This window comes from Dendrobates tinctorius, unplaced genomic scaffold (genome assembly GCF_039654945.1).
Source record: "Dendrobates tinctorius isolate UK_male_01 unplaced genomic scaffold, ASM3965494v1 ptg000019l, whole genome shotgun sequence".
In the NCBI taxonomy this organism is placed as follows: Eukaryota; Metazoa; Chordata; class Amphibia; order Anura; family Dendrobatidae; genus Dendrobates; species Dendrobates tinctorius.
In genome coordinates, this window is record NW_027361687.1 from 50070194 (window position 1) to 50090651 (window position 20458).

The 20458-nt window shown below is 46.9% G+C and overlaps 1 protein-coding gene and 1 long non-coding RNA gene across 6 annotated transcripts in view; one reads left to right on the forward strand and one right to left on the reverse strand.

The window, feature by feature from the left end:
• Window positions 1–19994, forward strand: part of LOC141082936 (uncharacterized) — a 33321-nt gene extending 13327 nt beyond the window's left edge. The window contains exons 2-3 of the long non-coding RNA XR_012230613.1: window positions 19359–19495; window positions 19584–19994. This is a non-coding gene — a long non-coding RNA (uncharacterized lncRNA). The remainder of the gene's footprint in view (window positions 1–19358; window positions 19496–19583) is intronic.
• Window positions 1–20458, reverse strand: part of SEMA6C (semaphorin 6C) — a 232948-nt gene that overhangs the window by 184814 nt on the left and 27676 nt on the right. The window lies entirely within an intron of this gene.

Below are 20458 nucleotides of genomic sequence, written 5' to 3' on the forward strand. Positions count from 1 at the left end.
TGTGAACAGCACTCATACATGGTCAACATGGGAAAGACAAAGGAGCATTCCAAGGCCATCAGAGACAAGATCGTGGAGGGTCACAAGGCTGGCAAAGGGTACAAAACCCTTTCCAAGGAGTTGGGCCTACCTGTCTCCACTGTTGGGAGCATCATCCGGAAGTGGAAGGCTTATGGAACTACTGTTAGCCTTCCACGGCCTGGACAGCCTTTGAAAGTTTCCTCCCGTGCCGAGGCCAGGCTTGTCCGAAGAGTCAAGGCTAACCCAAGGACAACAAGGAAGGAGCTCCGGGAAGATCTCATGGCAGTGGGGACATTGGTTTCAGTCAATACCATAAGTAACGTACTCCACCGCAATGGTCTCCGTTGCAGACGAGCCCGTAAGGTACCTTTACTTTCAAAGCGTCATGTCAAGGCTCGCCTACAGTTTGCTCATGATCACTTGGAAGACTCTGAGACAGACTGGTTCAAGGTTCTCTGGTCTGATGAGACCAAGATCGAGATCTTTGATGCCAACCACACACGTGACGTTTGGAGACTGGATGGCACTGCATACGACCCCAAGAATACCATCCCTACAGTCAAGCATGGTGGTGGCAGCATCATGCTGTGGGGCTGTTTCTCAGCCAAGGGGCCTGGCCATCTGGTCCGCATCCATGGGAAGATGGATAGCACGGCCTACCTGGAGATTTTGGCCAAGAACCTCCGCTCCTCCATCAAGGATCTTAAGATGGGTCGTCATTTCATCTTCCAACAAGACAACGACCCAAAGCACACAGCCAAGAAAACCAAGGCCTGGTTCAAGAGGGAAAAAATCAAGGTGTTGGAGTGGCCTAGTCAGTCTCCTGACCTTAACCCAATTGAAAACTTGTGGAAGGAGCTCAAGATTAAAGTCCACATGAGACACCCAAAGAACCTAGATAACTTGGAGAAGATCTGCATGGAGGAGTGGGCCAAGATAACTCCAGAGACCTGTGCCGGCCTGATCAGGTCTTATAAAAGACGATTATTAGCTGTAATTGCAAACAAGGGTTATTCCACAAAATATTAAACCTAGGGGTTGAATAATAATTGACCCACACTTTTATGTTTAAAATTGATTAAAATTTAACTGAGCAACATAACTTTTTGGTTTGTAAGATTTATGCATCTGTTAATAAATCCTGCTCTTGTGTGAAGTTTGAAGGCTCTAACTTATTTGCATCTTATCAAACCTGCTAAATCTGCAGGGGGTTGAATACTACTTGTAGGCACTGTATATAATTATATACAGGAGATGCCCAGGTTATACCAGCTGTGCATATATAATTATATACAGTGGATACCCAGGTTATACCAGCTGTACATATATAATTATATACAGGAGATACCCAGGTTATACAAGCTGTACATATATAATTATATACAAGAGATGCCCAGGTTGTACCAGCTGTACATATATAATTATATACAGGAGATGCCCAGGTTATACCAGCTGTGCATATATAATTATATACAGGAGATGCCTAGGTTATACCAGCTGTACATATATAATTATATACAGGAGATGCCCAGGTTATACCAGCTGTGCATATATAATTATATACAGGAGATGCCCAGGTTGTACCAGCTGTACATATATAATTATATACAGGAGATGCCCAGGTTATACCAGCTGTACATATATAATTATATACAGGAGACGCCCGGGTTATACCAGCTGTCCATATATACATGTAGGTGAAACAGAAAAACCAGGACCCTCAGAACAGCCCACCCAAACCCAACCTCACCAGAACACCAATCACAACAACCTGACAAAAGCCGGAATCAGGAAGATGGTAGACGAAGGCCAGGAGAGGTACGTAAGTGACTGGAAGAACGACATCATCAGCTCACAGAAACTGACCATGTACCGGAGTCTACAGAGAGACTACAGACTGGCTCCATACCTGGAGAAACTCCCGGACCCCAGAGACCGCAAGATCCTGAGCCGGTATAGACTCAGTGCCCACAGTGTGGCCATCGAATCCGGCCAACACAGGCAGAGCTACAAGCCCAGAGAGGAAAGACTGTGCCAACACTGTGACCAGGAGGCCCTGGAGGACGAAACCCACTTCCTGCTACACTGCCCCAAATACTCAGCAGTGAGGGACACTCGCTTCAGGAGACTCTCACATCTCTTCCCGGATTTCATCACCATGAAGGAGGAAGAGAAAACATACATCCTGCTGGGGGAAGAAGAGAGAGCAGTGGAGATAGCAGCACGGTAGGTGAGCGAATGTCATAGACTGCGAGAAAGAGAACTGATATGCCATGGACTTCTATGGCCCCCACCCTGGATCTGCCCCATGCCCCCCATTCACCTTCCCTATGCCATGGACTTCTATGGCCCCCACCCTGGATCTGCCCCATCCCCCCCATCCACCTTCCCTATGCCATGGACTTCTATGGCCCCCACCCTGGATCTGCCCCATGCCCCCCATTCACCTTCCCTATGCCATGGACTTCTATGGCCCCCACCCTGGATCTTCTCCATGCCCCCCATTCACCTTCCCTATGCCATGGACTTCTATAGCCCCACCCTGGATCTGCCCCATTCCCCCATCCACCTTCCCTATGCCATGGACTTCTATAGCCCCATCCTGGGTCTGCCCCCATTCACCTTTCCTACAGCCCCTACCCAACATTCCTACAGTCCCTATCCCTATTCCCTTTTGTACACTTGCTTTGGCAAAACTAATGTGTATTTAGTCCTGCCAATAAAGCTTCTTTGAATTGAATTGAATATACGGTAATTATATATGGGAGATACGCAGGTTATAACAGCTATACATATATAGTTACATACGGGCGATGCCTGGGTTATATCAACTGTACATATGTAATTATATACAGGAGATGCCCAGGTTATACCAGCTGTACATATATAATTATATACAGGAGATGCCCAGGTTATACCAGCTGTACATATATAATTATATACAGGAGATGCCCAGGTTATACCAGCTGTACATATATAATTATACATAGGAGATACCTAGGTTATACCACCTGTACATATATAATTATATACAGTGGGGCAAAAAAGTATTTAGTCAGTCAGCAATAGTGCAAGTTCCACCACTTAAAAAGATGAGAGGCGTCTGTAATTTACATCATAGGTAGACCTCAACTATGGGAGACAAACTGAGAAAAAAAAATCCAGAAAATCACGTTGTCTGTTTTTTTTTCATTTTATTTGCATATTATGGTGGAAAATAAGTATTTGGTCAGAAACAAAATTTCATCTCAATACTTTGTGATATATCCTTTGTTGGCAATGACAGAGGTCAAACGTTTTCTGTAAGTCTTCACAAGGTTGCCACACACTGTTGTTGGTATGTTGGCCCATTCCTCCATGCAGATCTCCTCTAGAGCAGTGATGTTTTTGGCTTTTCGCTTGGCAACACGGACTTTCAACTCCCTCCAAAGGTTTTCTATAGGGTTGAGATCTGGAGACTGGCTAGGCCACTCCAGGACCTTGAAATGCTTCTTACGAAGCCACTCCTTCGTTGCCCTGGCGGTGTGCTTTGGATCATTGTCATATTGAAAGACCCAGCCATGTTTCATCTTCAATGCCCTTGCTGATGGAAGGAGGTTTGCACTCAAAATCTCACGATACATGGCCCCATTCATTCTTTCATGTACCCGGATCAGTCGTCCTGGCCCCTTTGCAAAGAAACAGCCCCAAAGCATGATGTTTCCACCACCATGCTTTACAGTAGGTATGGTGTTTGATGGATGCAACTCAGTATTCTTTTTCCTCCAAACACGACAAGTTGTGTTTCTACCAAACAGTTCCAGTTTGGTTTCATCAGACCATAGGACATTCTCCCAAAACTCCTCTGGATCATCCAAATGCTCTCTAGCAAACTTCAGACGGGCCCGGACATGTACAGGCTTAAGCAGTGGGACACGTCTGGCACTGCAGGATCTGAGTCCATGGTGGCGTAGTGTGTTACTTATGGTAGGCCTTGTTACATTGGTCCCAGCTCTCTGCAGTTCATTCACTAGGTCCCCCCGCGTGGTTCTGGGATTTTTGCTCACCGTTCTTGTGATCATTCTGACCCCACGGGGTGGGATTTTGCGTGGAGCACCAGATCGAGGGAGATTATCAGTGGTCTTGTATGTCTTCCATTTTCTAATTATTGCTCCCACAGTTGATTTCTTCACTCCAAGCTGGTTGGCTATTGCAGATTCAGTCTTCCCAGCCTGGTGCAGGGCTACAATTTTGTTTCTGGTGTCCTTTGACAGCTCTTTGGTCTTCACCATAGTGGAGTTTGGAGTCAGACTGTTTGAGGGTGTGCACAGGTGTCTTTTTATACTGATAACAAGTTTAAACAGGTGCCATTACTACAGGTAATGAGTGGAGGAAAGAGGAGACTCTTAAAGAAGAAGTTACAGGTCTGTGAGAGCCAGAAATCTTGATTGCTTGTTTCTGACCAAATACTTATTTTCCACCATAATATGCAAATAAAATGAAAAAAAAACAGACAATGTGATTTTCTGGATTTTTTTTTTCTCAGTTTGTCTCCCATAGTTGAGGTCTACCTATGATGTAAATTACAGACGCCTCTCATCTTTTTAAGTGGTGGAACTTGCACTATTGCTGACTGACTAAATACTTTTTTGCCCCACTGTACATGAAATGCCCAGGTTATACCAGCTGTACATATATAATTACCGTATGTACAGAAGATACCCAGGTTATACCAGCATGGTCTTTGATGTCCCCAGGTGTACATGTTTGCCGGTGGCAGCTTCTTGTAGGACATATGATACATATGTCTGGCACTGTTAGAAGTTTACTTAGCAAGAAGCGGAGGCTATCTCGGTGGGCGTCTCGCCTCCTCTATGGTTTCATAATGTCACCGCTCTCGCAGCTCAGGGGGTCTCGTAATATCATTTTAACAGCTGTCGTTCCCTATACCAGGCGTCTTGTGTTACAGGGACAGTGGTCAGGATTTAAGTCACTTCAAAGGCTAGTGTGCTGCCGGCGGTGCAGAGTTCCTCTTTAATCCCAGCTATTTATACCTGTAATTCACTTAAAATAATATTTGGATGTGTGCAGGGGACAACATGCAGCCCCCTCACCTCCTTCAAGGTCATAGCAGCTGCAGCCCTGCGAGGCCCTGATATAAGAGGAGCTGGCCATCAGGAGGCAGGGGCCACATAACGTGTCACCAAACAATATGGCCGTTCCAATTTAGGGAGGTTCTTCTGGATGGACAAAATTCGGGAGTCTATAGACGAAGTTGGCATGTGTTGTTTGGACGCTAGCACTGCTGCTGATGGAGCTTCTTGGTGTCACACACAGAAAACCTCGGTAAACCTCCTGGAAGCACTGCTGATGACGGAGCTTCTCAGTGTCACATACAGGAAACCTCCTGGAAGCACTGCTGCTGGCGGAGCTTGTCTATGTCACATACAGGAAACCTCCTTGAAGCGCTGCTGATGGAGCTTCTCTATGTCACATACAAGAAACCTCCTGTCACACAGCATCCTGCTGGAAGCACTGCTGATGATGGAGCTTCTCAGTGTCACACACAGGAAACCACCTGGAAGCACTGCTGCTGATGGAGCTTCTCGGTGTCCAATACTAAAATGCTGGAAACACTGCTGATGATGGAGCTTCTCATTGTTACATCCAGGAAACCTCCTGGAAGCACTGCTGATGACGGAGCTTCTCAGTGACACATACAGGAAACCTCCTGGAAGCACTGCTGCTGGCGGAGCTTCTCTATGTCACATACAGGAAACCTCCTTGAAACACTGCTGCTGACGGAGCTTCTCAGTGTCACATAGAAAACTGCTGGAAGCACTGCTGATGATGGAGCTTCTCAGTATCACCCACAGGAAACCACCTGGAAGCACTGCTGCTGATGGAGCTTCTCGGTGTCACATACTAAAATGCTGGAAACACTGCTGATGATGGAGCTTCTCATTGTCACATCCAGGAAACCTCCTGGAAGCACTGCTGATGACGGAGCTTCTCAGTGACACATACAGGAAACCACCTTGAAACACTGCAGCTGATGGAGCTTCTCTGTCACATACAAGAAACCTCCTGGAAGCACTGCTGCTGACGGAGCTTCTCAGTGTCACATAGAAAACTGCTGGAAGCACTGCTGATGATGGAGCTTCTCAGTATCACCAACAGGAAACCTCCTGGAAACACTGCTGCTGATGGAGCTTCTCTATGTCACTTACAGAAAGCCTCCTGGAAGCACTGCTGATGACAGAGCTTCTCTATGTCACTTACAGAAAGCCTCCTGGAAGTACTGTGAATGACTGAGCTCCTGAGTGACGGAGCTAGGAATGGGATATTGGGGTCAGTGATAGTCGGACCTCAATTTTTCCATTGTAATTGGAGTCTGCCTTTGCTTTTTTGATCTAAATGGCGCCATCAATATGAAATAATGCATGTCTCTCGGTTTTCTGCAGGGAGAATCTGTGAAATTAACGGGCGTAACATCGACGATAAACATAACGCCGTTCTGCAATTACATGTTAAAAGGGGTCAGATCTCTCCACAGGCAATCCACCATCATGTTACCGCCAGCCCCACATGCTGTGCCGGGAGAAAAATTGCTTACCTAATTATGTGCGGCTTAGGCAAGCGCTGCGAACGCACGACAACGGACGACAAAAGATATGTTTATTCAAAGACAACCCCGTATGTGAGTTACCTTACGCTGCCCACAGGGCAAGACCTACACACATAATGCCAGAAATGATGACGAATGGCACAAAAGTGGCATGAGGACGGCCACCAAAAATCACAAATTTCTCTTAAAAAAGGGTTCTGTCAACATAGACTTTTAAGAAGTAGTCACTTTATGATCCGGCTGGTGGGAGTCTTTCATCTGGGATTTAGTAGCAGGGAACTAAAACCACCATACAGTACCGAAGTAATACAATGTATTGTGCCCACATAATACTGCCATTCAATGCCTAAATAAAAGTGCACCTCAGTGTCTAATCAGAACAGCTAATTAAGTCACTAAATAGTATTAGTAATCTAGAAAGTGCTCATATAACACAATATCCCTCCCATAATATGCCGTTCAATGCTTAAATAAAACTTCTATTCAGTGTCTAAATAAGACTACCAAACAGTACCCATGTAGTACTGTTGTCATACTGTATACTGCCACCATTACACGGCTATACAATCCAACATAACAAACCATTCAATGTCTAATTAATATATCCATACAGTAGTACTGAAATAATACTAGTACAGGTGTATAGTGCCCACGTAACACTGCCATACATCGCCACATAACGCTGGCATTCAGTGTCTATATAATATCGCCATACAGCAAATAAATAATATTACTAGTCATCTCAGTGCCTGACACAATCACAGTGCCTGACAGCATCGCTGTGCTAGATACCTCCGTGTCTGACAACACTTCTGCACCGGACACCGCCTCAGTGCCTGACACCACCCCAGTTCCCGACACTGCCCCCAATGCCCGACACAATCCCAGTATCTGACACCAACTCAGTGCCTGACAGCATCTCAGTGCATGTCACCATCCCAGTGCCTAACACATCCTCAGTACCTGTCACCATCCCAGTGTCTGTCAAAACTCCAGTGTCTTACACCATCCCACTGCCCGATACAATCTCAGTGCCTTTCACCAAAGTGCCTGTCACGATCCCAGTCTCGGAAACCACCCCAATGCTGGACACGATCCCAGTTACTGACACCACCACAGTGCCTGACACAACCCAGTGCCTGACACCACGCTAGTGCCTGTCATTATCCCACTGCCTGACACCACCACAGTGCCTGACAGCATCTCAGTCCCTGGCACCATTCCAGTGCCTGACACAACCTCAGTGCCTGTCACCATCCCACTGCCTCACACCACCACAGTGCCTGACAGAATCTCGTGCATATCACCATCCCAGTGCGTGACACCATCCCAGTACCTGTCACCATCCCAGTGCCTGTCAAAACTCCAGTGCCTTACACCATCCCACTGCCCAATACAACCTCAGTGTCTTTCACAAAGTGCCTGTCACCATCTAAGTCCTGGACACCACCCTAATGCCGGACACCATCCCAGTTTCTGACACCACCCTAGTGTATGTCCCCATCCCAGTGCCTGACACCATCCTAGTGCCTAACACAGCCTCAGTACCTGTTACCATCCCAGTGCCTGTCAAGACTCCAGTGCCTTACCCCATCCCACTGCCCAATACAACCTCAGTGTCTTCCACTAAGTACATGTCACCATCTCAGTCCTGGACACCACCTCAATGCCGGACACCATCCCAGTGGGAAAGACCTGACTAGTCATTGCTTGCATTGAGAAACATGTGAAACATGGTGTTTCGGCTTGTGTTTTGCATGTTTTTGCATATTTCCCATAAAGGATGGGGGCATTGCTCTAGAATCACTGCATTGAGAAACATGTGATGGTGTCTCCGCGGCTTGTGTTTTGCTTGTTTTTACATATTTCCCATAAGGGATGGGGGCATTGCTCTAGAATCACTGCGTTGAGAAACATGTGATGGTGTCTCTGCAGTGTTGGATGTTGATCTCCATGAGTTCATTCATCCTCTTTTTTCACTGTCTTTTACTAGGCATTGCTCCTACTAGCCAGTTTCCTACTCCACACTGATGAGGGGCAATACCCCGAAACAGCTGTCTGTGGATGGATACCATGTTTTGGCATAGGTGGTTTCCTTCATTGGAGACTGCCCTTCCCGTGGTTGTTCCTTCCCGGGGAAAGACCTGGCTAGTCATTGCTTGCGTTGAGAAACATGTGATGGTGTCTCCGCGGCTGATTGATTTACATGTTTTTGCATATTTCCCATAAGGGATGGGGGCATTGCTCTAGAATCACTGCGTTGAGAAACATGTGATGGTGTCTCCGCAGTGTTGGATGTTGATCTCCATGAGGTCACTCATCCTCATTTTCATAGTCTTTTACTAGGCATTGCTCCTACCAGCCAGTTTCCTACTCCACACAGATGAGGGGCAATACCCCGAAACAGCTGTCTGTGGATGGATACCATGTTTTGGCATAGGTAGTTTCCTTCATTGGAGACTGCCCTTCTCGTGGTTGTTCCTTCCCGGGGAAAGACCTGGCTGGTCATTGCTTGCGTTGAGAAACGTGATGGTGTCTCCGCGGCTTGTGTTTTGCATGTTTTTGCATATTTCCCATAAGGGATGGGGGCAGTGCTCTAGAATCACTGCGTTGAGAAACATGTGATGGTGTCTCCGCGGCTTCTGTTTTGCATGTTTTGCATATTTCCCATAAGGGATGGGGGCATTGCTCTAGAATCACTGCGTTGAGAAACATGTGATGGTGTCTCCGCAGTGTTGGATGTTGATCTCCATGAGTTTATTCATCCTCTTTTTTCACCACCCCAGTGCCTGACACCACCCCAGTGCCTGACACCATCCCAGTGCCTAACACAACCTCAGTACCTGTCACCATCCCAGTGCCTGTCAAAATTCCAGTGCCTTACACCATCCCACTGCCCGACTCAACCTCAGGGCCTTTCACCAAGGTGCTTGTCACTAGTCCTGTAGATACTGCTGTCATTGTTTACCTTGTTATGAATGACATGTTTGAGTGCATTATATGTAACCTGTATATATGTGTTTGTGGTCATATGGCATTATATGGATATATTTGGTAGAGATAGAGCAGTTATAGAGAATGGACACTAGATGGGGGCACTGAGCACATTAAGGCTATGTGCCCACATTAGCGTTTTTAAACGCTCAGGAAACTGATCCCCTTCCCAGAAAACGCGCGTCTTTTTTCTGCGCGTTTCTTGCGTGTTTTTTGCACAAAAGACGCGCGTTTTTGACGCGTTTTTTGACACGCGATTTCTGGGAACATTAGGGAAGGCTAAAAAGGCTCAGCAATGCGGAAATTAATGAGCATGCTGCGTTTTCAGCGCTAAGCGATTCCTGAGCGTTTAAAAACGCATGCATTGGCACAAAAAGCCAAAAACGCATGCAAATTAATTTGAAGCTTCTTTTAAGCCGGCACAAACGCTGCGGAAACGCTTAAAAAGACGCAACGTTGGCACACACCCTAATAATAGAGCACAGTTTTTGGGACACAATTGTAAGACACCTCAGGGTTAACTAAGGGGAGTGTTTAGCCAGGATTTAGTTGAGAGAGACTTCCTGGTGTAGCTGAGTGTAGCTGGGGGGTAGCCTCAGGTACTGATGAGGAAGCAGAATTCCTGACAAGCCTGGCTGGTAGAGACAAGAAGTGGAGTAGAGTCCCTCAGCCATCCTGAGCAGAGAAGTGGAGTGTATTGGCTACAGCAGCAGCCAGTGGGAGAGCCACTGGAGCCATCAGCCGGGAACTGGAAGCTGATGTGATAGTAAAGCCAGTCTGTGGAAGAAGTCAGCCTGTAACTGGGAGCTGTTGAGCCAGGGAGATCAGTAGAAGAGTCTCTGTGGAGACGACAGCCGGAGCGTAGGAGCTGTTAAGACACAGTGTACAGTAGAAGAGTCCCTGTGGAGATGACAGCCAGTGTGTGGGAGATGACCAAGTTGTCAAGTGGGCCACTAGCCGAGTGCACGGACAGGACTACCATAGACGGATGACCTAGTAGACGGGTACCTTGGTGGTCTGAAGTCGGTCGCAGGAAGAGAGGTCGAAGTGCCATATTCACCGTGCTCCTTGTTCCGTTGTCATTGTGTGGTCCACCCAAGTGTGTCTGAAGAATTGATGTGCTGCTGTAGATGAAGATGTATTGTTGGTACCGTGTCAAGAGTCCCAAAGGTGTGTGGTATGTGCTGTGCCCTGAGGAAAATAAAGTTGAACTTTTTAAGTTTATTCCGGCCTCTGCCTCCAGCTATTTGGACCCTAGGAGTGAACAACGTACCAGCGATGAAGCAGCCTCCAGCAAAGTGAGTACCGAAGCGGCTGATGAGGCTACCCCCCGGCGTCCGTGGTATTACACCATCTCAGTCCCAGACACCATCCCTGTTCCTAACACCACCCCAGTGCCTGACACCATCCCACTGCCCGATTCACCAAAATGCCTGTCACCATCTCAGTCCTGGACACCACCCCAATGCCAGACACCATCCCTGTTCCTAACACCACCCTAGTGACTGACACAACCATTGTATAGTTGAAATTAGTGTGTGAAAAATATTTTAAAAGTTTGGGATTTTCAGAAGTGAATTGTGAGGAGTGTGTAATCAATAACCTCCATTGTCTACAAAGTTCTACAGTAAAAAAAAAGAAACTAATCAATTCCAGAAAAATTATGCCCCCTCCACATTATAGTATATGCACAAGGCCTGGGAAACAAGGACACGTGAAAGTAACCTGCAGATGGAGAGATAGATGTAGATAATATACATCTGATACATATATCCCCTCATTACCCTCTGGCACTATTATATCACTCCAGGTTCATTATAAAGCCATTACTGTGCAATGGGTCTGAGCACCATTAATGGTCTATAAATGATGGCGGCCAGCCAGCATTCATAACACACATTATCCTTCCTGCCTTCAGCTCCATTCCCCATGTCGGGGGTCCTTCTAATGTGAGTCCCCCGTCCCTCACACAATGACATTATCATCCTATGTGTTGGAAGTGCGGGGCTCGCCATGGCCATTATCATCTCTCGCACATCTCCACTGACTCTCAAACACTATTACCCATCATCCATTCGTGTCTACCATCACTGATCTTTTACCCTGATGTGTCCGGAGAACCATGGACCCTGCAATCCTCTCTTACCCCTCCTGGAAATGTATGACAGCATTTAAGTAGGTGTTAGCAATCAAGGTCATGGATAGTACTCAGAAACTAGGAGGATCAGGAAGATCATTGATAAATGCCGGGTTTGCAGCATTTGTGATCGCCAACCCCACCATTCCTCATCCTCACACCAACCTCAGCATTGATGACAATGCCACTCTCTCTGTATCTCTACATCTGCTGGTTGGGATGGTCACAGAAAAAAACGACACATTAGACACATACTGCTATTGGAACAGGCAGGTTTAGCATTTGTGAACCAGGAGCATCAGGATAATACTCATTCATTGACGGCAGTTTTGCAACATTTATGTTCTCCGTCTTGCCTCCATCCCTAGACCGGCCCTGTCCTTAATCACAAAGCATCTCCCTTCAGATCTCTACATATCTCAGAGTGGCTCATTATGTGGCGCCCCTGAGGCTCAGTCGCCACAGAGGTACTTCACCTTCTCCTAAGGTGTATTGCCCCACCATCCAGGTAAGGTGGGAACTCCTTTCCACGCTCCAACACTCGCACCCCACACAACAGGGTAGTTCTGCACAACCACATTGCGGCTCAGTGCTTAGAGAGTATCAGAGTACCTTTGGTGGTTCCCTGCATGGAACACTGGATGTGCTGGGAGGTGGGTGGAGTTTAGATATATAAAAGAGTGGGAAAGTGTAGGATTAGAGATCAGTCGAGGTTCAGTCTGACAGAAGGTCAGTGAGGAAGGAAGCCACTTGGGAGGAGTGGGGATCCCTGGATGAAAGGATGGAGGAAGGCATGCTGCAGCTGCCTCAGTGATCTGAGCCAGCTGGCACGGGAAAGGAACAGAAGGAGAAAGACGTAGAACTGCAACCTAAGCTTCCATAAGAGAGAGAAGGAACAGTGGGGAACGAAGGAGTAGGAGAACAGAGAGGAGACGTGGGTTGGAAGAGGAACCCTGCCTATAGGTTCTCAGTGCAAGGCCGGGGCCCGGTCCCCGAGGTTGTATGGACACTTATGGTTCTGCAGCAGACACCGGTGGAGTATATGGCTGTAAATGCATTACTCCCAACTAAGACTCGGGGCACAACAGCAACTGATTAGAGAGCCAGGACTCCGGAGAAGGGAGTCCCCGAGAGAGGCTACAGCTGTCTGCCATACGAGTAGAGTTGTTAGGAACATCTGACAGGAGGAACTCAAGAGTACCACGGTACTGGAGCTCTTCACACCTTAAAGCGCAATAGAGGAGTCGTTCAGGAAAGGTACATGTTGGCGGTGTGTTGGAGAGGAGTTTTCCATCTGGCCTGGAGGTTGGCTGAGTCTCTGACCCGGAGGACACGGCCCGGAGGCAGGCACCCTTGTGTACCGCAGACTGTGAGTAAAGCTTTGGAACTGCAAGCCTCGGTGTCCTCCATTCATTCTTGCGCCAACCCACTCAGCACCGCTACATCTGGGTACCATTCTTTACACTACCTGCGCCTTTCCACAACCCTTACAACTACACTGCCCTGGGACATCAGCCCTACCTGTGGAGGGCTATACCATCACTGCTGCACCACACCATCTGTCCCAGAGGATCTGTCTGCAGCGTCGGCTTAACACCTCCCTTGCCGAGCACCACAGGTGGCGTCACGAACTATTAACTACATATACATTCCGCCATCGACTTGGGCGCCCAGGGCCACGGTCCGGGTCACCGCTGCTGTGACACATTCCCCTGACACCGGCTCGGTACCGAGTACCCCACAGCCCTGGGAGGGCGACCCAATTACATATATAGCACATGAGGGTACTGGAACAGGCAGTACCACAGAATGACCAAGTATAGTATTATAGAACCAAGGGGATCAGGCTCCTTTGCATCCCCAGACCAGCCCCGGCATTCATGACAATGTATATTCCTTTAAATTAATACATCTGTACTCGTATGGGTCTTCACGTAACTAGAACATACCGGTACTGGATCAGTCAGTACCACAGAATACCCAGCAACAGTATTCGGGCGGGAGGACCTTCAGGTCTCTCTGTTGTGAGTTCATTTTCCCCTTCGTCACTGAGGTCTGGTGAACTCCCTATTCTGGTAAAGGAAGGTAATGAGCCTGATTATCAGGCACCTGAGCCTAATGAGGATGACTGGCTGAGTGGAGTCACGGACTGGATATAAGGCTGCCGACGCCCTTCTCCCCTGCGGGTGATTTCTCTGTGGACTTCTAGGACACCAGTCTGATTCCTGCTCCTCTAAAGCTAAGTTTTCTGCTTTGCCTGTTAGCATTTGTGTTTGTTTTTGTTTTCCTTGCTTTTCTGTATTCTGCCATTCCCTGCTGGGGTGAGCTGAATCTCCTTTTGCCTGTAGCTCTGTCTTCAGAATATTCCTGAGTACTGACATACAGTAGCTTTTTTGAAGCCTAGCGTCTTCAGGGCCTTTTTCACTGTCAGTCTGTTGGCTCTTATTTTCATAGGGTTTTTCACGGATTGCAGACAGCAGCCTTCCTGTCCTTTTCTATCTAGTTAGCTTGGGCCCCGTCTTTGCTCAGTCTATCTTTCTGCCTGTGTTAGTGTTTTCATCTTGCTTCACCGTCATTATATGTTGGGGGCTGCCTTTTGCTTTGGGGTCTGCTCTGGGGCAGTTTAGATTTCTCCTTTCTTTCTTTAGGCCTATTTAATTCTCCGGCTGTGATCGAGGGGTCTAGGGCATCGTAGGAACCCCCCACGGCTACTGCTAGTTGTGTTGATAGGTTCAGGGGTCTGCAATCCGATAGCTGCCAACTTCTCTGGTTTTCTGGACTTAGCTAGCATTTCTGTTTTTGCCTCCTACGGTGACTCAATCATAACATCTCTCCTCATCCTCAGACCATCCCGGCCTTAATGACAATGCATATTCCTCCACATCCCCGCGTCTGTGCCTGTGGTGGTCTGCTCAGATGCATTAAACACATGCGGGTACAGGAGCAGGCAGTGCCATAGAATGCCCAGAAGAAGAGGATCCTGGACCCTCCGCATCCCCAGACTGACTCCGGCCTTCACGACAATGCTTCTTCCTCTAGAGCCCGACATCTGTGCCTGTGTAGGTCTTCAAAGATGTAGTCGATACAATAAACACATGCAGGTACTGGAACAGGCAGGTGTAGGATTTGTGAAACAGGAGGATCAGGATGATTGAATGATGGCAGTTATGCACCCCCTACTTCTCATCCTCAGACAGGCCCCAGTCTTGATGACAATGCATCTTCCTCCTAATGAAATGACGCACTCACGGAGGTCAGCACCAGATGGAGATAGTTAGCGCCACCATAAATCACCGCTTGTCTGATCCACTAACACAAACTGCTGTTTTAACCCCTTGACTCTCCGCTTTGCAAAACAAAGAGCTTCTGGGTAAAAAGGTTAGGTCCAATTCATTTAAAAATAAAGCTGTTCCAAGCATCATAGCTATATCCATTAGATCCAATTCCGAAGAGGAGGAATGAGACGTGATGGGAATCACAGAAGAGGCGCCGGCTCTGCTATATCTCTACATTTCCCAGTTACCGATCTGTAACCTTCACACTCCACCTGCCATTTGCTTTTAATTTACTAAAAGGCGATTTGAAATTCTCTTCCTCGTCTTCCCCTGACCTGCATTATCCTCCAAGATTAATTGTAATAACTGCAGTGGAACAATAGCGAGGCGCGCTCGGAATTATCGACTCCACCTGCTCGCTCATGGAAAGGTATGGAATGGGTTCAGGCCTGGAGGGAATAACTGTGGGGGGGGAAGCTAAATAAAGATAAACTTTAAAGTGAAAGTGAGACCCCCCAGTACCTCCAAGGTCCTGCTGAATGCCTTTAGTACCTTCCACTCAAGTGAGGGACATGGCATGGCACAGGGGTCCCCCCTCGGCATAGAAATGAGAGTATGAGGAAACGGAACCGACAACCACTCAGCTTGTCTCAGAGAACAGTTATCATCCTTCACACTCCACCCCTGCTCTTTGTATTTATTATACGCTCCTACCCTGCTCTTTGTATTTATGACAGGTTCCTCCCCTGCTCTTTGTATTTATCATAGGCTCCTCCCCTGCTCTTTGTATTTCTCACAGGCTCTGCCCCTGCTCTTTCTATTTCTCATAGGTTCCTCCCCTGCTCTTAGTATTTCTCATAGGCTCTGCCCCTGCTCTTTGCATTTATCATAGGTTCCACTGTTGTGAGTTCATTTTCTGGTCTACCAGTTGTGAGTTCTCCTTCCAGGCTCCCTCTGGTGGTAACAGGAGGTAGTGAGGCTGATTTAATCAGTAGAGATCTGCCACCTGAGAATGAGGATGACGATTGGACCTCAGGAATCTGATTGGATTTAAGACAGCCGACGCCCTACTCTGGTGCTGGTGATTCCTTCTGCTTGTCAGGTCTTGGTTCTCAGCTCTGTTCCAGTCAGCTCAAGCTAACTTTCTCTGCTAATGTTCACACTTGATTTTGTTGTTCTATTCAGTTTTTTGTGTGGTCAGCCAGCCCCGGCTGGGGCTGTGCTGAATTTCCACTCTTATTTATCTGTATTTGCCAATTTGCTTTTTGTCCCTTATTAGATTGGCCTCTTTTTGCTCTGTCTCAGAATATTTCAGAGTGCTGATATAGTGGGAGAAGTCTAGTGACTTCAGGGTTAATTTTGTTATCAGAAGTGTTGGACATTATTTTGTAGGGTTTTGGGCAGATTGCAGACAGTGTCTTTCCTTTCCTCTCCTTTCTAGTTAGTTTGGGCCCCATTGTTTGCTCAGCCTATTTTCCTGCCTGTGTTTGTGTTTTCATCTTGTTTCACCGTCAATACATGTGTGGGGGCTATCTATTCCTTTGGAGTCTGCTCTGGGGCAGTTAGTTTTCCCCTTTTCTTGCTTTAGGCTTATTTAGTCCTCCGGCCGTGACGAGGCGTCTAGGTTCATCGTAGGTACGCTCCACGGCTGCTGCTAGTTGTGTGGTTAGGATCAGAGATCTGCAATCTGCATAGTTACCAACCTCTCTGGTTTTTCTGGGCTTAGCATGTTTAGGTTTTTTTCCTCCTCGGTGACCCATTCATAACACTCCACCCATGCTTTTTGTACTTATCACAGGCTCCTCCCCTTCTATTTGTATTTATCACAGGCTCTACCCCGGCTCTTTGTATTTATCATAGGGTCTGCCCCTGTTCTATTTTTCATATGCTACTCCCTGCTCGTTTGTATTTCTCATAGGCTCCTCCCCTGCTCTTTGTATTTGTCATAGGCTCTTCCCCCTGTTCTTTGTATTTATGACATGCTCCTCCCCTGCTCTTTGTATTTATGACAGTTTCCTCCCCTGCTCTTTGTATTTATGACAGGCTCCTCCCCTGCTCTTTGTATTTATGACAGGCTCCTCCCCTACTCTTTGTATTTATCACAGGCTCCTCCCCTGCTCTTTGTATTTATGACAGGCTCTTCCCCTGCTCTTTATATTTATGACAGGCTCCTTCCCTGCTCTTTGTATTTATCACAGGCTCCTCCCCTACTCTTTGTATTTATCACAGGCTCCTCCCCTGCTCTTTGTATTTATAATAGGCTCCTCCCCTGCTCTTTGTATTTCTCACAGGCTCCTCCCCTGCTCTTTGTATTTATAATAGGCTCCTCCCCTGCTCTTTGTATTTCTCACAGGCTCTGCCCCTGCTCTTTCTATTTCTCATAGGCTCTGCCACTGCTCTATATCTCATACTCCTGCTCTTTCTATTTATCATAGGCTCCAGCCCTGCTATTAGTATTTCTCGTATGCACCTCCCCTGCTCTTTGTATTTATCATAGGCTCCACCCAATCTTTGCATTTATCGCAGGTTCTAACCTTGCTTCTTGTGTTTAATGTAGGCTGCACCCCCTGCTCTCTTTGTTTATTGCTGGCTCCACCCCTACGCTTTGTATTTCTCATAGGCTCCACCCCATCCCTGCTCTTTGTATTTCTCATAGGCTCTGCCTCTGCTCTTTGTATTTCTCAAAGGCTCCATCCCGTTTTGTATTTATCCGAGGCTCCACCCTTGTCCTTTTTGCTTCTAAATATTCTTCACCCCTGCTCTTTGCATATATCATAAGCTCCTCCGCTACTTGTGTTTATTATACTCTCTGCCCCTGCTCTTTGCATTTAATGTAGGTCCCCTTCGCTTTTATTATCACACGGTTTCACACTTACTTTTCATGTTTATAATAGACTCCATCCCCTACTCTCCTAATGTAGAGATCCCACCTCTGCACTTATTCCAAATGTTGTGCTCCTTTTCGTGTGCTCCACATCTAATGTAATATTCATGGCCAATACCTATAGGGGTGGAGTACTGATTATATAAGTTGCCTTTTTACAACTTTATTAGTTATATTTTTACTTACAGACAAAACAGACCTCCCCCATCCCCTGCACTGTCTCACCCCCTTGTCTCGCTCGCTTGTGCTTCCGCCTCCTCATCGCCGACATTGAGCCAGGGCCATGGGTGACTCACATCACCATACCTATCATTTTGGCTTCACACCGCTCAGATTAGTTTGTTAGGGAAAGGAAGTGGAGAAGATTAATTACCGTTCTTCCTAGAGGATGAAGCCATCTTAAAAGGGACAGTAACACAATAAAAATATTCATAAAGGCCTCCATAGAGCTTCCCGGATCATACAACAGCACATATTAATGCCATGTCCTGATTTCTATAAAATTTAGGTACAAGTCCTCTTTTAAAAGAATGCTACAAGGCAATGGCACTGGAACCCAATGGCACTCAGATCTGATACATGTCACAGCTGAGGGTGTGTTACAATTGCATGAAGTCTAGATGAACAAAAGAGCACTTTCACTTTATATTCGCCGGGTCAGTCCCGTTTGACCGGGCACACCGCTATTAAAGTCCAGTGTTTTATATATTACGGGTGGGCAGTCTGTTATATAGTATTATTGACTATATGAAGTGACACTTGCTCTCGTCCTCCCTGGCCCACAAAGTGGCCTCCATAGCTTGAGCGTCCGCCCCTCCCTCACCCATGTTCATGGGTGAGAAAACTCCCGGATTGATCGGTTCGCTAAGAAATAATTTCTAATTTGTCAGAGTCTACAATCAATCTGGGGAGGAAGGGAGCATGGCGGTCACATTATAGGGGAGAGGCGCGGCAGAGAATAACGGCGCGGCTCATCAATCACTACTAATCTATTACCTGCAAGATTGATGGTGGCCAGGGGCATCCTCACAATAATGGGGATCTTTCATTGGATTAGGCCCCCATATTGTGCCGGTCTGGGGATCTCAGAGGACGTATGGCCCTCTGGCCACGAGCCCTGTGAGGGGCACTCACTGCCTTCTAAATCATAGAATCGTAGAGTTGGAAGGGACCTTAAACTTATGACAAAGGCAAAATAAATATAATGAATATTAAAAGATGTCTCCAGAACTACAACTCCATAACATCTACTACTTGGTATAAGCCTGGGGCTTCTACCGGGCCCCTGGCTCCAGTGCATGGCCAAATATTAACTGGACACAACATAATAGGCCTCATTTCATCAATATAAACAAGCAAAAAAAACCATGGTGGTGAATAGAAGACTTTCCCTTTAATTTATGTGTAGATGCCCATTAAGAGATTTGTTGTTTTTTTCAGGGTAATATCTCTTTAAGACTGGTCCTGACATGGTTAAATGTGAAGACTTTATCTTGGTGCCGTTTTGCCACAGGGGGTCGGTGAGCGGCTCTCTGGCGGCTCTCACATCATTACAGCGAGCACTTAGCGAGCATGAGGTAAGAATTGGCGAAACTTCTCGCTGTCAGAAAGACAATGTAATCAGGGACTTGGCCATCCTGACGGGACCAGATTTGTGTTTCATAGAAAGCCAGCGAGAAGCAAGGAGGAAACGGACAGGATGAATGACAGCAACTTAAAGGGACGGTATACCTGACCCCAAGATCCGAAAGCAGTAATATTTAAAGGAACAGCAGCTGAAGTATCAGAAGTCTTCATAGAAAGATAGAGAACAAGATGTGTGTGGAATTTCCTGGACATTATGTCCCTCCCATTTGTTTAAGACCTTCCCCCAAGCACACACAGCATTGGAATCACAAATACGACACCCTTCATCATGCTCCAGTCTAGACCACATCCCCAAAATAAATTTAGATACCAGACTTGAGGTTTGCATCCCCTTGAGGGATGCAGACCCCTAAAAATATGGCATACAGACAGACCCCTAAAATACAGACCTCAGACCCCTAAAAATACAGAGCACAAACCAGAGCCCCAAAAATGTAGACCCCAGTGTAGAGCCCTAAAAATAAAGACCACAGACCGGACCCCTAAAAATACAGCCCAGATCCCTAAAAATATTGACCCCAGAGCAGACCCGATAAAAATGACAGACCTCAGACCAGATCATAAGCGAGTGGTCCATCCAATTTGAGGCGTTTCTGGGAAGGATTGGACACACCCAAGTTACGGACATCCACAAGGGCATCTGTTACAGGTTTTGCATGATCCTTCTGCTCCATCCTAATACTTCGAGAATGACTATGGCCTTTGCCACATCTGGCAGCCCAGGGTGAAAAATTATCTGGTCAATAGTCTCATTCTGAAAAATCAAAATCACTTTAGAGCGTCCATTAGAGATGAACACGCTGAGCCGTGAAGTGGACATCGACTCAGATGACCATTAACCTTTTTTGATGTGAACAGCATAAGTATTGGCCCCCGGGAGACATAACTAATGC